General features: G+C 42.8%; 1 long non-coding RNA gene across 1 annotated transcript; it reads left to right on the top strand.

The window, feature by feature from the left end:
- The first annotated feature begins 4,022 nt into the window (after positions 1-4,022).
- LOC116988548 lies at positions 4,023-5,974 on the top strand. Its single transcript, XR_004415986.1, has 2 exons — positions 4,023-4,174; positions 5,816-5,974. It is a non-coding gene; the product is annotated as an uncharacterized LOC116988548 (long non-coding RNA).
- Positions 5,975-12,646: the final 6,672 nt, after the last annotated feature.

The following is a 12,646-nucleotide window of genomic DNA, read 5'->3' on the forward strand; positions in this document are numbered from 1 at the left end:
GTCTTTTACACCAGGTTACTACATCTGCAGTCTTTTCTGTTGATAATAATAAATGAACACACAGCTTCTGTTTCAGGCTGGAGAGAAACAATTAAAATTGATCCCAGCTCAGCACCTTTGGAGCATTTAAAATTCATTTTGTATTTGCAAGAATATTATTGAATGAAATGCTGATGTAACATCAGTTCTGAGGAAATGAAACTGAATAAAATAAAAGTAAATTACCGGCAATTTAAGGTATTTACTAAATAAACAGAGCTTTAAGAAGATACTAGACTGTGGGAGCATCACACAGGTGGTCTGGTCCCCCAACGCAATATTCCAGATCTCCACCAATTCCAATATTGGTGGCTAGTGGAGGGGGGGGGGGGGGCTGCTATCTGGAGCGCTAGTATGGGTGTTGTGGGCTGTAGGGACTGGTTTCCAGAGGTCTAGTTTGGTCATTGTGGGCCAAATGGATTATTGGGCTGGCGTCTGTAGCTCAAGCCTGTTGTGTTGGCAGCTCACTCACGGCTGGTGGGCTGGCAGTTGATTCACAGCTATTCCTTGAAATTCCATTTCAAGCAGGGTGCAAGGCCACCAAATTCAAGTGCAGTTTCATACCATTTCAAGCAGGGTGCAAGGCCACCAAATTCAAGTGCAGTTTCATACCACTTCAAGCAGGGTGCAAGGCCACCAAATTCAAGTGCAGTTTCATACCATTTCAAGCAGAGTGCATGGCCACTAAAGACAGCGAGTCGTGACCTCTCCCTCCTCCATATTGCAGAGACTGAGCCACGCCCACACTTCCAGGTTTTATAGTCCCTCCCCCTCCCACCAGAAGGGGCATGGCCTTCATGGTGTGAATGACAGGAGAGAGAATCTCAACATTATTTAAACACTAATAACTCTTTTATTTTTCATCGATGGGAAAAATCTTTGGCACCTGATGAGCGGAGGGGGACTCTGAGTAAGATGGCCAAAAATCAAAGCTGTACGTGGTAACATTTTTCTAAAATCAATATAAAGCACAAACAGGAAGTGATCAAGATTATATAGAAGGCAAGGCAACTTTAATCAGGCAAGGCAACTTTAATCAAGCAAGGCAAATTTAATCAGGCAAGGCAAATTTAATCAGGCAAGGCAAATTTAATCAGGCAAGGCAAATTTAATCAGGCAAGGCAAATTTAGTCAGGCAAGGCAACTTTAATTAGGCAACACAGCTTTAGCATTTCCAAACCAAAGGCAACACAGCCTTAGCATTTCCAAACCAAAGACAACACAGCTTGAGCATTTCCAAACCAAAGGCAACACTGCTTTAGCATTTCCAAACTATATTTTCAAACCACATTAAGGGCACTGACTGGTCAGTAAAACCACTCACAGTTTAGTAGACATGTGTTCAATGTTATTCACAGCTCAGACTGAGAATTGCGACCTCTCGCTCCCCCATCTTGCAGAGAACTGAGGCACTTGCACACCTCCGGGTTTTATAGTCCCTCCAGAAGCGGCGTGAACTTCAGGAGAGAGAATCTCAATATTTTGAAAACACTAATAACTCTTTTATTTTTCATCAATGGGAAAAATTATCTTGTCCTGCGCAGCGGAGGGGGACTCTGAGTAAGATGGCCAAAATTTACAGCCGTAAGTGGCAGCATTTTTTCTTAAATCAATATACAGAACAACAGGAAGTGGTCAAGATCAGATATTTAGTAATATAGAAGATTTAAGCTCCTGAATGCTGTATGATATTTGCAAATATAATTTACTGGTTGGTACACATTCTTGCTCTATACAAGGAAATACTTTAAATCTTGGGTAATTGCCTCAAATAATGACTAACTTTAGGACCCAGAAGAGTACACTTGGCTTGCTATATATATTGGTTCTTCAGCGAATGTTGAGAGAACTTGTTGGCAAAAGACAACAGATACTCACGGAACCATCTGGAAAGGTGATGTAGAAAATATTTAAATTAAGATTTATGCAATTAAATTACAAGGTGGAGGTTGTGTTAACAACTTCCTGATAAATATCTGTGTTTTTTGGGACCAGTGGGGTTTGTCATCTTTTGTAGTCAGACATTGACAAGTAAAATGCAACTTGGATATCTGGGCAGGTTTGCGGAGATGAAGGAAGGAAAAGGGAAGTAAAGAAAATGGTATATAAAGATGGGAACACATAAAGTTGGTTAAAGTAAATGAAATGTAAAGATGCCTTAATTTTTTTTCCTTTATAAAATCTTTGACGTTTTAAACTTCTTGTGCAAAGGGTTTTACAGCAGTTGTAATGGCAGAGGCCAGTTCTCTTTGACAGCATTGAGAACTTTGAAATACATTGAAATACATTTCTCTTTGAAATACATTGAGTGAGTCATTTTTTTCACTGGCCTGGAGAAGTTGGCACACAGAGTGGAAATGTGGAAATCCTGAAGCCACTGCCAGTTCCTGCCTGGATAACAGAGAACTGATGGGAACGAGTGATCGCTGGTTGGTATGGAAAAAGTGGGCCGAAGGGTCTTTTGCATGGTGTATCTCAGAAAAAAACGTTACCTTTAAACTATTTGCTGAAGTATTTAAATACAAGTTCAAAGCAAGGTTTATTTTTAAATGGTTTATTTTTCTCTTCACTGAAAAATGGATTTAGAAATGCTTATACTGGCCGGTTCTGTCGCTGCAAAGATGATGGGTTTAGGAACGCTTATTCTGGCGGGCACTGGTGGTGGTGAGTAGAATCAATAAGTAAACTTTTGATTTATATAACTTTAAGTGACCCCGGCATTCCCTCTCTCTCCATCCCTTCCCCACCCAAGTTGCACCAGCTTCTCGTTTTCACGCGGTCTTCTTGCTCGTGCTGCCGGGAGCGAGTGATTATTGTGTTCGAGAAACTGCCCTCACCTCTGACGACGCACCCCCCTCCCCCCCCCCTCCTCTCCCCGCTCTGTCTCTGCCCCCCTCACACTCCCTCTCTCTCCCCCCTTCCCTCTCTGTGCCCCTCTCTCTGCCCTGCATTAGTCAGGATTCTTCTAACTTGAAGGCCAAAAGCATTTAACAAAGACTATTCTAAGGTCAGATGCCATAAGTATTAGAAATTATTTACTGTATTTTAATAGTGTGGGCAGGACTGTGTTGTGACTACTAAAGCTGCTGCCTCACAGCTGCAGTGATTGGGTTTAGTCCTGACCTGCCTTCGTGGAGTTTGTCAATTTTTCGTGCATAGGTTTCCTCCAGGTACGGAGGTTTCTTCCACATCACCAACGCATGCAGGTTGGGGGATTAATTGTCCAGCGTCAATTGCCTCTTACCTGAAGGTGAGCGGTACCCGAAGGGAGTAGATACAGTAAGATACTTATGTAGGGGGAGAATTAAATGAGATTAGAGTAAGTGGATGCATATTAGTCTGGTTGGGCCGAAGAATCAGAGCACAGAATTTTATTACATTAATACCGCAATTCAATATTTTATTTTTCTGATTGTTGTTCAGAGAGATGTAGCCCTTGTGTAGGAAGGTGCTGCTGATGTTGGTTTACACCAAAGACAGGTACAAAATGCTGGAGTGACTCAGCGGATCATTGTGTTACTCCAACATTTTGTGTCTATCTTAGATGTAACCCTTTCTCCTCAGTGTCTCTGCACTGCACAGTTTCTTGCTACTTTTTTGATCAGGTTTCATTAGAGGCTGTGCTGAGCCGAGGGAGGAAGTCCTGTAAGATACTAAGATGAGATTAGATGTGCTGTGTATGTTCCCCTTCAGTTTTATACCAGCTACAACTTGTGCCCATAGCATAGCCCCTTTGATTTGGTACTGAGGTGACCACAAAAATGTAGTTTGGTGGCACATCTCCCATAATATTCAAGTGAGTAGTGCATTCGCAGGAAAGAATTGCAGATGCTGGCATAAATCAAAGTCTGAAGAAGGGTCTCGACCCGAAAGGTCACCCATTCCTTCTCTCCAGAGATGCTGCCTGTCCCGCTGAGTTACTCCAGCATTTTGTGTCTTACAGTAAATGTGCATGTTGGGTGGAGTGCTATCTTACCCATCATTGCTGCAGCCCCCTTTGTTTTGGGGGCAGCGGGCTTCACCGCTGGTGGGATACTGGCCGGTTGTGTCGCTGCAAAGATGATGGGTGCCGCTGCTGCTGCCAGTGGAGGAGGTGTTGCAGCTGGAAGCATGGTGACTATTCTTCAATCGGCTGGTAAGTTCCAGTGAAGAGAAATGGGCATCTCTCAATCTTCCATGCTTAAATTCTTTGTGCTGAACATGGCGCGGAATAAAATTTTCATATTAAATACACCAAGAATGTATCTTTATAGCAATGAATTTAATTCTGTATATTTTAATTACACCAACGTAAAAATAAAATCTGTTTTGGCTTTTCTGTAAATAGAAATATAAAATTAAGATCATTTGAAGAACAATTCCTCTGAATAACATCAGCTAAGGCCAGTAGGCTGTGTGAGCTTCGGTACATAATAGGGTAATGAAAAGTCTTGGTCTGCAGAAGTGGGAAAGAGTTATCAGTGAAGAAAGCAGACGGGCACTTCTCTGGGTGAGAATGAGACTCCAGAGTGGTCTGGTGCCACTGTGGTTCCATGGTATATGAAGTCTCAGATCAGTAGAGAACATTATGAGGGGAGAGAGAAACAACAGTTAGAGGTTGGGTAGAAAGAGGAATAAGGTCCTGCAGACTGAAATTTAAAAGCCGGATCTTTCTGTTTGTGATCTTAAGATTGCTTGCACTTGTGAGGGTTTAAATAGGTGGACATGATGTGTGCCTAGCTAAAGAGCTTGGGCAGGCGAATAATTGGGATTGCTTCTGGAGGCGGAGGGACCTAAGCAAGAATGATGGATTGCACCTAAATGGAAGGCAACCGTTATCCTAGTAAGAGATTTATGTGTGCTCCTCAGAAGGTTTTTAAACAAAATTGGCAGGTGGAAGGGAAGATTAGTGCAGCAGTTGTGGAGGCATTCTGGGGAACGTAGAGGATTATCAAACAAATCCAGTGGGCAGAGCAGAGACAGGTTAGGAATCATGGAAAGGCTAGCAGAGTCGACTGTGTTTGTGTTAATGAAGCAGACCCCACAGGTAAATCATTTGGGCATAGAGCATGGATCAGCACTTGGAATTATGATGTTATAGCAACCACAGAAATATGGTTGAAGGAAGAGCGGGACTGGCAACTTAATGTGCGGGTGCGTAGAAATTTCAGATGGGACAAAATGAATGCAAATGAGAAGGGAAGCGTCACACTACTCATTATGGAGAAGACAATAGCTGTACAGAGATTCATAGAATATAGAATGTACAGCACAAGGAATGGGCCCTTCGGCATTTAAGAGACTTTTGCATAGGCACATGGATATGCAGGGAATAGAGGGAAATGGATCATATGCAGACAGATAAGACTTGGTCTTGGCATCATGTTCGGCACAAACATTTGGGCTGAAAGGCCAGTTCCTGTATTGTCCTATATTACGTGGGAGAAAAAAAGAAAATGTGCATAAATTGCAATGGTAGTGCAAACCTCAATAGATTTCCATTGTTGAGTTTGGATTCGGGCTGATTTAAGAACCTGATAGATGCAGGAAAGAAACTGTTCCTGGACCTGGTGATGTGTGACTTTGTGGTTCCATACCTCCTGCCCAGTGATAGCAGTTAGAAAAGGCATGGCTTGGATGGTGGGGATCCTTAATGATAGATGCTGCCTTCATGTGTTAGTGCCAGGTGGCATTGTACCTATGCTGCTCAGGGATGAGGTGTCGGTTGTTAATAATTTCAGGGTGTCTCAAATTGTTTACAGTTCATTCTTATTTGTTGTTTCCTGCTTTTCTTTAGGAGCTGCAGGACTGTCTGCCACTGCTAATGCACCAGTTGGGGTTGGAGGTGCATTAGTTGCTGCAGCGATCGCAATCTAAAGAGAAGAATGGCCTAAATAAAATTGAACAAATTACCGTTCTTAAATTCTGAAATTAATAAAACTTACATTGACTCATCTGTAACTGTTCAGGCTGCTTACTTCTTCCTCTTGTGTGTAGCATGCACAGCCTAAAGTTGTAGGACAACTTGTTCTATTTGATCTTATTTGATTGTGCGCATTAGTCGAAACAGGGCGGACCACGTGAAGGTTGCAATCTTGCACCCCGGCTGCTTACTGGGATGGGGAACATAATATTTTGAGAGGTTCTGATGTTTCTTCTCACAGGAGATGTTCTAGAACTGAGGGGCATAGTTTCCAAACAATGGATCACCTATCTCAGGTGAAAATTAGGAAAGATTGCTCTCAGATGGCTGTACCTCAAACTTCTGTACCTCTTGCCTCATGGCAGAGGGGAGATGAAGGAATGACTGGGATGAGACTGGTCCTTTATGATGCTAGATACCTGGCTATGAGGCACCGTGAAGTGTAGAAGCAGACAATAGAAGAGAGGACAATAGAGGTATGGATATGGACGATATGGATATGTAATGCCATGGATGAGAATGTACAAGATATGATTAGTAAGATTGGAGAGAAACCATTAAAATTGATCCCAGCCCAGCATCCTTGGAGCATTTAAAAATGTTGTGCTATCAACCAATTTACTTTGCATTCGCAAGAGTATAGGGAGGTTGCACGAAAGGTCATAGGGCTCGACGCACGGAGCCGCTAAATCCAACTGGAAGTGAATCCGTCACTTCCGGTATATGTTATTAATGCTAGAAACGTGTACTTTCCTACTTGTTAAAAACCGCCAAAATGTTGAATTTTTGCGCTGAAATAAATTGTGGGAGTCGGGGTAAGTGTGAGAGACATCTACCCAACTTTAGAATTCCAAACGTGAAGCGAAATGAAGGTATAGAGAAGCGAGAACTGAAGGGACAACAGCAGCTAAAGTGCTTGGTAAACATTGAAAATATTGGGAATTATCGCGTTTGCTCACTGCATTTCATCAAGTAAGACATTATTTGTGTTTTTTCTTGATTCCTTTGGTATCTAAAAATTCTCAGAAGTGATAAATCTGGCTGTAAATTTTTCTTCAGATTAGTAAATTTGTGGATGACACAAAAATAGGTGGTAACATATGGAGTGAAGATGGTTATAAACTTGTTGCGGGATATTGGTCAGCTGGGCAGGTTGGCCGAGGAATGACTAATGGAGATCAATTCAGATAAATGTGAGGTGTTGCATTTTTGGAAGTCGTACCAGGGCAATGAATAGTAAGGCAATGTGGAGTGTTGTAGAGGTGAAGGATCTCAGAGTACAAGTAAATAGCTTCTCCTCAGACCAATATCCTGACCTTAACTGATTCACTGATTACTTTGTAGGCTCTGCCTCAAACTTCTCCCCTCCCCAACCCCAATCTGACTAAGCATCATCCCCTCACCTCACCTGGTTACACCTGTTGCCTACCAGCCCGTCTCATCCTTCCCTCATTGGCCTGATGCAGAGTCTCGATCCAAATCATCATCCATCCTCTGCTTGACCTACTGAGTTCCTCCAACAGGAACCTCCCTTTTCCACCAGGTTACTACATCTGCAGTCTTATATGTTGAGAATAAATGACCATACAGCTTCTGTTTCGGGCTGGAGAGAAACCATTAAAATTGATCCCAGCCCAGCATCCTTGGGGCATTTTAAAATGTTGTGCTATCAACCAATTTACTTTGCATTCGCAAGAGTATAGGGAGGTTGCACGAAAGGTCATAGGGCTCGACGCACGGAGCCGCTAAATCCAACTGGAAGACATCCGTCACTTCCGGTATATGTTATTAATGCTAGAAACGCGTACTTTCCTACCTGTTAAAAACCGCCAAAATGTTGAATTTTTGCGCTGAAATAAATTGTGGGAGTCGGGGTAAGTGTGAGAGACATGTACCCAACTTTAGAATTCCAAACGTGAAGCGAAATGAAGGTATAGAGAAGCGAGAACTGAAGGGACTACAGCAGCTAAAGTGCTTGGTAAACATTGAAAATATTGGGAATTATCGCGTTTGCTCACTGCATTTCATCAAGTAAGGCATTATTTGTGTTTTTTCTTGATTCCTTTGGTATCTAAAAATTCTCAGAAGTGATAAATCTGGCTGTAAATTTTTCTTCAGATGCGTTTTCATTTTGTACGTAAAAACCCACGAGAACCATGGGCGATTTAAAAAATCACAGCCAGATTTATCACTTCTGAGAATTTTTAGATACAAAGGAATCAAGAAAAAACACAAATAATGCCTTACTGTTGATGAAATACAGTGAGCAAACGGCCAATGTTCGCCAAGCACTCTGGCTGTTGTTGTCCCTTCAGCTCTTGTTTCTATCTACCGTCATTTCTCCTCACTTTTGGAATTCTGAAGTAGGCTAAATGTCTCACACGCTTATCCCGATTTCCATAATTCTTTACAGCGCAAAAATTGACAATTTCAGCGGGTTTTAACGGGCCCGCTACGCTGGAAACAATGGTAAATGCCTACCTGCAGTTCATCGCGTGTAATCCATTTGGAGTAGTGTAGCAACAGTACGGGTCATGGGTCGTGACCAAAGGTCTTAGAGTCCGCTCTAAGATCTTTGGTCGTGACCCGACTGCCGTGAAACCAAAGATCTGCTCTAAGATCTTTGGTGAAACCTCCCTATAACTGAATGCAACGCAGATGTCATTGCCTTGAATAATTGCCTCGAATAATGACTACTAACCTTCGGACCGGGAAGTGTACCATTGGCTTGCTACGTATATTACGCTATTCAGTGAATGAGAGAATCTGTTAGCAAAAGACAACAGAAACAAACGGAGCAACCACGGCAGGTGATGTAGACATTTTAAAAATAAGATTGATGCAATTAAGGTGGAGGTTTTACTAACAGCTTACTGATAAATACCCTGGGTTTTTTTTTAATCGATCATTCATTTTTACTTGTGTATGAAGGAACTGCAGATGCTGGTTTAAACCGAGGATAGACGCCAAAAGCTGGAGTAACTCAGCGGGACACGCAGCGTCACTGGAGAGAAGGAATGGATGGGTCTGAAGAAGGGTCTAGACCCGAAACGTCAGAGATGCTGCCCGTCCCGCTGAGTTACTCCAGCATTTTGTGTTTATATTCACTCGGGGCAGTAAAGGGGTTGGGAGCAGGGTGGGGGTTGTCAACCGTTACGGTCAGACATTGACCAGGGAAATTCAACTTGAATATCTGAGCAAGTTTGCAGGGATGAAGGAAGGAAGGAAGGAAGGAAGGAAAAGGTCAAAAGGTCAAAAACTTTATTTGCCATTTGTGCTTACACACATAGGAACTCTTGTGCGGTTATTCAGAGAGTCAAGTCAAGTCAAAGACACACAGAAGACACATAATCTATAAAAACATATACTACTCTAGAAAGTGAGAGCATTGTAACTTGCACAAACCCTATATCAGGACATCAGTTCATTTTGTTTTGGCCAAGAGTCTCACTGTTGCAGGGAAGAAGCTCTTTAAAAAGCGTGTTCTGTTTGTGGCGATGCTGTCTGCTCGTCTGTGCCTGAGGTTGTATGTGCAGTTTTTGTGTTTGAGCAGGGAGTGAGCTGGATGTAGTGTGTCTCTGATGATTCTCTCTGCCCTTTTTTGACAGCGCTGTGTGTAGATTGTGTACATTGTGTAGTTTGTGTAGAAGGAAGGAAGGAAGGAGTTTGTAGACAAGGCACTCCGGGGAAAAGCAGGGCTGATGTGGAATTCCCGAGTCCGCTGCCAGTTTCGCTAAATTATAGGGAGGTTTCACCCAAAGACCTTTGGTTTCACGGCAGTCGGGTCACGACCCATGACCCGTACTGTTGCTACGCTACTCCAAATGGATTACACGCGATGTACTGCAGATAGGCACTTACCATCAAAGATCTTAGAACAGATCTTTGGTTAAAACCCGCTGAAATTGTCTATTTTTGCGCTGTAAATAATTATGGAAATCGGGATAAGCGTGTGAGACATTTAGCCTACTTCAGAATTCCAAAAGTGAGGAGAAATGACGGTGGATAGAAACAAGAGCTGAAGGGACAAGAACAGCCAGAGTGCTTGGCGAACATTGGCCGTTTGCTCCCTGCATTTCATCAACAGTCAGGAATTATTTGTGTTTTTTTCTTGATTCCTTTGGCATCTAAAAAGTTTCATTAGTGATAAATCTGGCTGTGATTTTATTTAATCGCCCATGGTTCTCGTGGGTTTTTACATACAAAATGAAAACGCACCTGAAGAAAAATTTACAGCCAGATTTATCACTTCTGAGAATTTTTAGATACCAAAGAAATCAAGAAAAAACACAAATAATGCCTTACTTGATGAAATGCAGTGAGCAAACGCGATAATTCCCAATATTTTCAATGTTTACCAAGCACTTTAGCTGCTGTAGTCCCTTCAGTTCTCGCTTCTCTATACCTTCATTTCGCTTCACGTTTGGAATTCTAAAGTTGGGTAGATGTCTCTCACACTTACCCCGACTCCCACAATTTTTTTCAGCGCAAAAATTCAACATTTTGGCGGTTTTTAACAGGTAGGAAAGTACGCGTTTCTAGCATTAATAACATATACCGGAAGTGACGGATGTCTTCCAGTTGGATTTAGCGGCTCCGTGCGTCGAGCCCTATGACCTTTCGTGCAACCTCCCTATACTCTTGCGAATGCAAAGTAAATTGGTTGATAGCACAACATTTTTAAATGCTCCAAGGATGCTGGGCTGGGATCAATTTTAATGGTTTCTCTCCAGCCCGAAACAGAAGCGGTGTGGTCATTTATTCTCAACATATAAGACTGCAGATGTAGTAACCTGGTGGAAAAGGGAGGTTCCTGTTGGAGGAACTCAGCAGGTCAAGCAGAGGATGGATGACGATTTGGATCGAGACTCTGCATCAGGCCAATGAGGGAGGGATGAGACGGGCTGGTAGGCAACAGGTGTAACCAGGTGAGGTGAGGGGATGATGCTTAGTCAGATTGGGGTTGGGGAGGGGAGAAGTTTGAGGCAGAGCCTACAAAGTAATCAGTGAATCCGTTAAGGTCAGGATATTGGTCTGAGGAATTCAACATTTTGGCGGTTTTTAACAGGTAGGATAGTACGCGTTTTTAGCATTAATAACATATACCGGAAGTGATGGGTGTCTTCCAGTTGGATTTAGAGGCTCCGTGCATCGAGCCCTATGACCCAGTGACCTTACGTGCAACCCCACTGGTGAATGCCGGAAGTTGGTGCATCATCATTTACCAGCGCAAAGTCTGAGAGATTCCGCTGAAACTCTATGTTGGTGGTGGAGGACGAAATTGCGGACGGGCTCGGCCACCATAAAAAACACTTTCAGCTGATACCCAGTAGGTTTTGCCGGCAGCCGGAGAAATGGTTCAAATCGTCCAACACAAAATAAAATTACATATCGCCTTGGGCCAAGATCGTACATTTTAGAGACTTGGTAGCTAGCTGTAAGATAGCACCAGCCCAGAAGAGTTTACACTACTCGCCTGTAAAGTGATTTAACTGGGGGAGCACACAAGGGAATGATCCCAGGAGTGAGTGGGTCTACATATGATGAGCGTTTGACGGCACTGGGCCTTTACTCGCAGGAGTTTGGAAGGTTGAGGGGGGGGGCCTCATTGAAACTTACCGAATAGTGAAAGGGTTGGATAGAGTGGATGAGGAGAGAATGTTTCCACTAGTGGCAGAGTCGAGGACAAGAGGTCATAGCCTCAAAATTCCTTCAGCAAAGAAAATGAGGAGGAATTTCTTTAGTCAGAGGGTGGAGAATCAGTTGAATTCTTTCGCGCAGAAGGCTGTGGACGCCAAGTCAATAGATGTTTTTAAGGTAGACATAGATAGATTCTTGATTACTACTTATGACCTTATAACAAGCTGTATCTCCACCAAGTGAGAGTAAATAAACTAAACTAAAAATGAAATTCATGAAGAAAATAACTTATTTTGGGAAAAGAAGATGGAAAAACAATCTCGGCAACATAATAGTTTGGTTACTTTATAATGTTGAGGAGAAATGATAGAAGGGGCAGGCACAGTATTAAGTCCAAGCCGTCACATTTGGAATCTTGGTCTCCCCCACGTTTCCAGCAGCCCCGCAAAGTAGTGCGTACCAGGGGTATCATCGCTAATAAACATCCACTCTGACACTAAGGTTCAATCTTTACTGCAGGGAGTCAAAATCCTGTCTATTAGAAGTTCTTCAAACACATAATTTTAAATTACATTGTTTTATAAGTTTTTTCTGTCCCTCTATTTCCATATTTACAAAGTTGTTCAAAGTGCCCAATTTACCTTCACACTGCCATGCAGAACATCGATAAGCAAGGCAGCTTTAATTATGGGTCTGAAATAGGGCCTCACCCCGAAACATCAGCCATTCCTTCTCTCCAGAGATGCTGCCTGTACTATGTGAGGTCTGCCATATGATTCTACAGGGTTGTATGTACAGCAAAGCATTTGACTGTACCTGTACCTGCTCACACATGACTGCGCTGCCAGATTCAGGGACAATAAGATCATAACATTTGCGGATGACACAACAGTGGTGGGACTCATCAGCGGAGATGACGAATCACTGTACAGGGAGGAAGTAAAACAACTAGTGGACTGGTGCGGCAACAACAATTTAGCATTAAATATCGACAAAACAAAGGAGATGATTGTCGACTTCAGGAGGGTGCAGCCAAAACACACACCCCTCAACATCAGTGGCACC

The sequence above is a fragment of the Amblyraja radiata genome, chromosome 27 (genome assembly GCF_010909765.2).
Source record: "Amblyraja radiata isolate CabotCenter1 chromosome 27, sAmbRad1.1.pri, whole genome shotgun sequence".
NCBI classification, from domain to species: Eukaryota; Metazoa; Chordata; class Chondrichthyes; order Rajiformes; family Rajidae; genus Amblyraja; species Amblyraja radiata.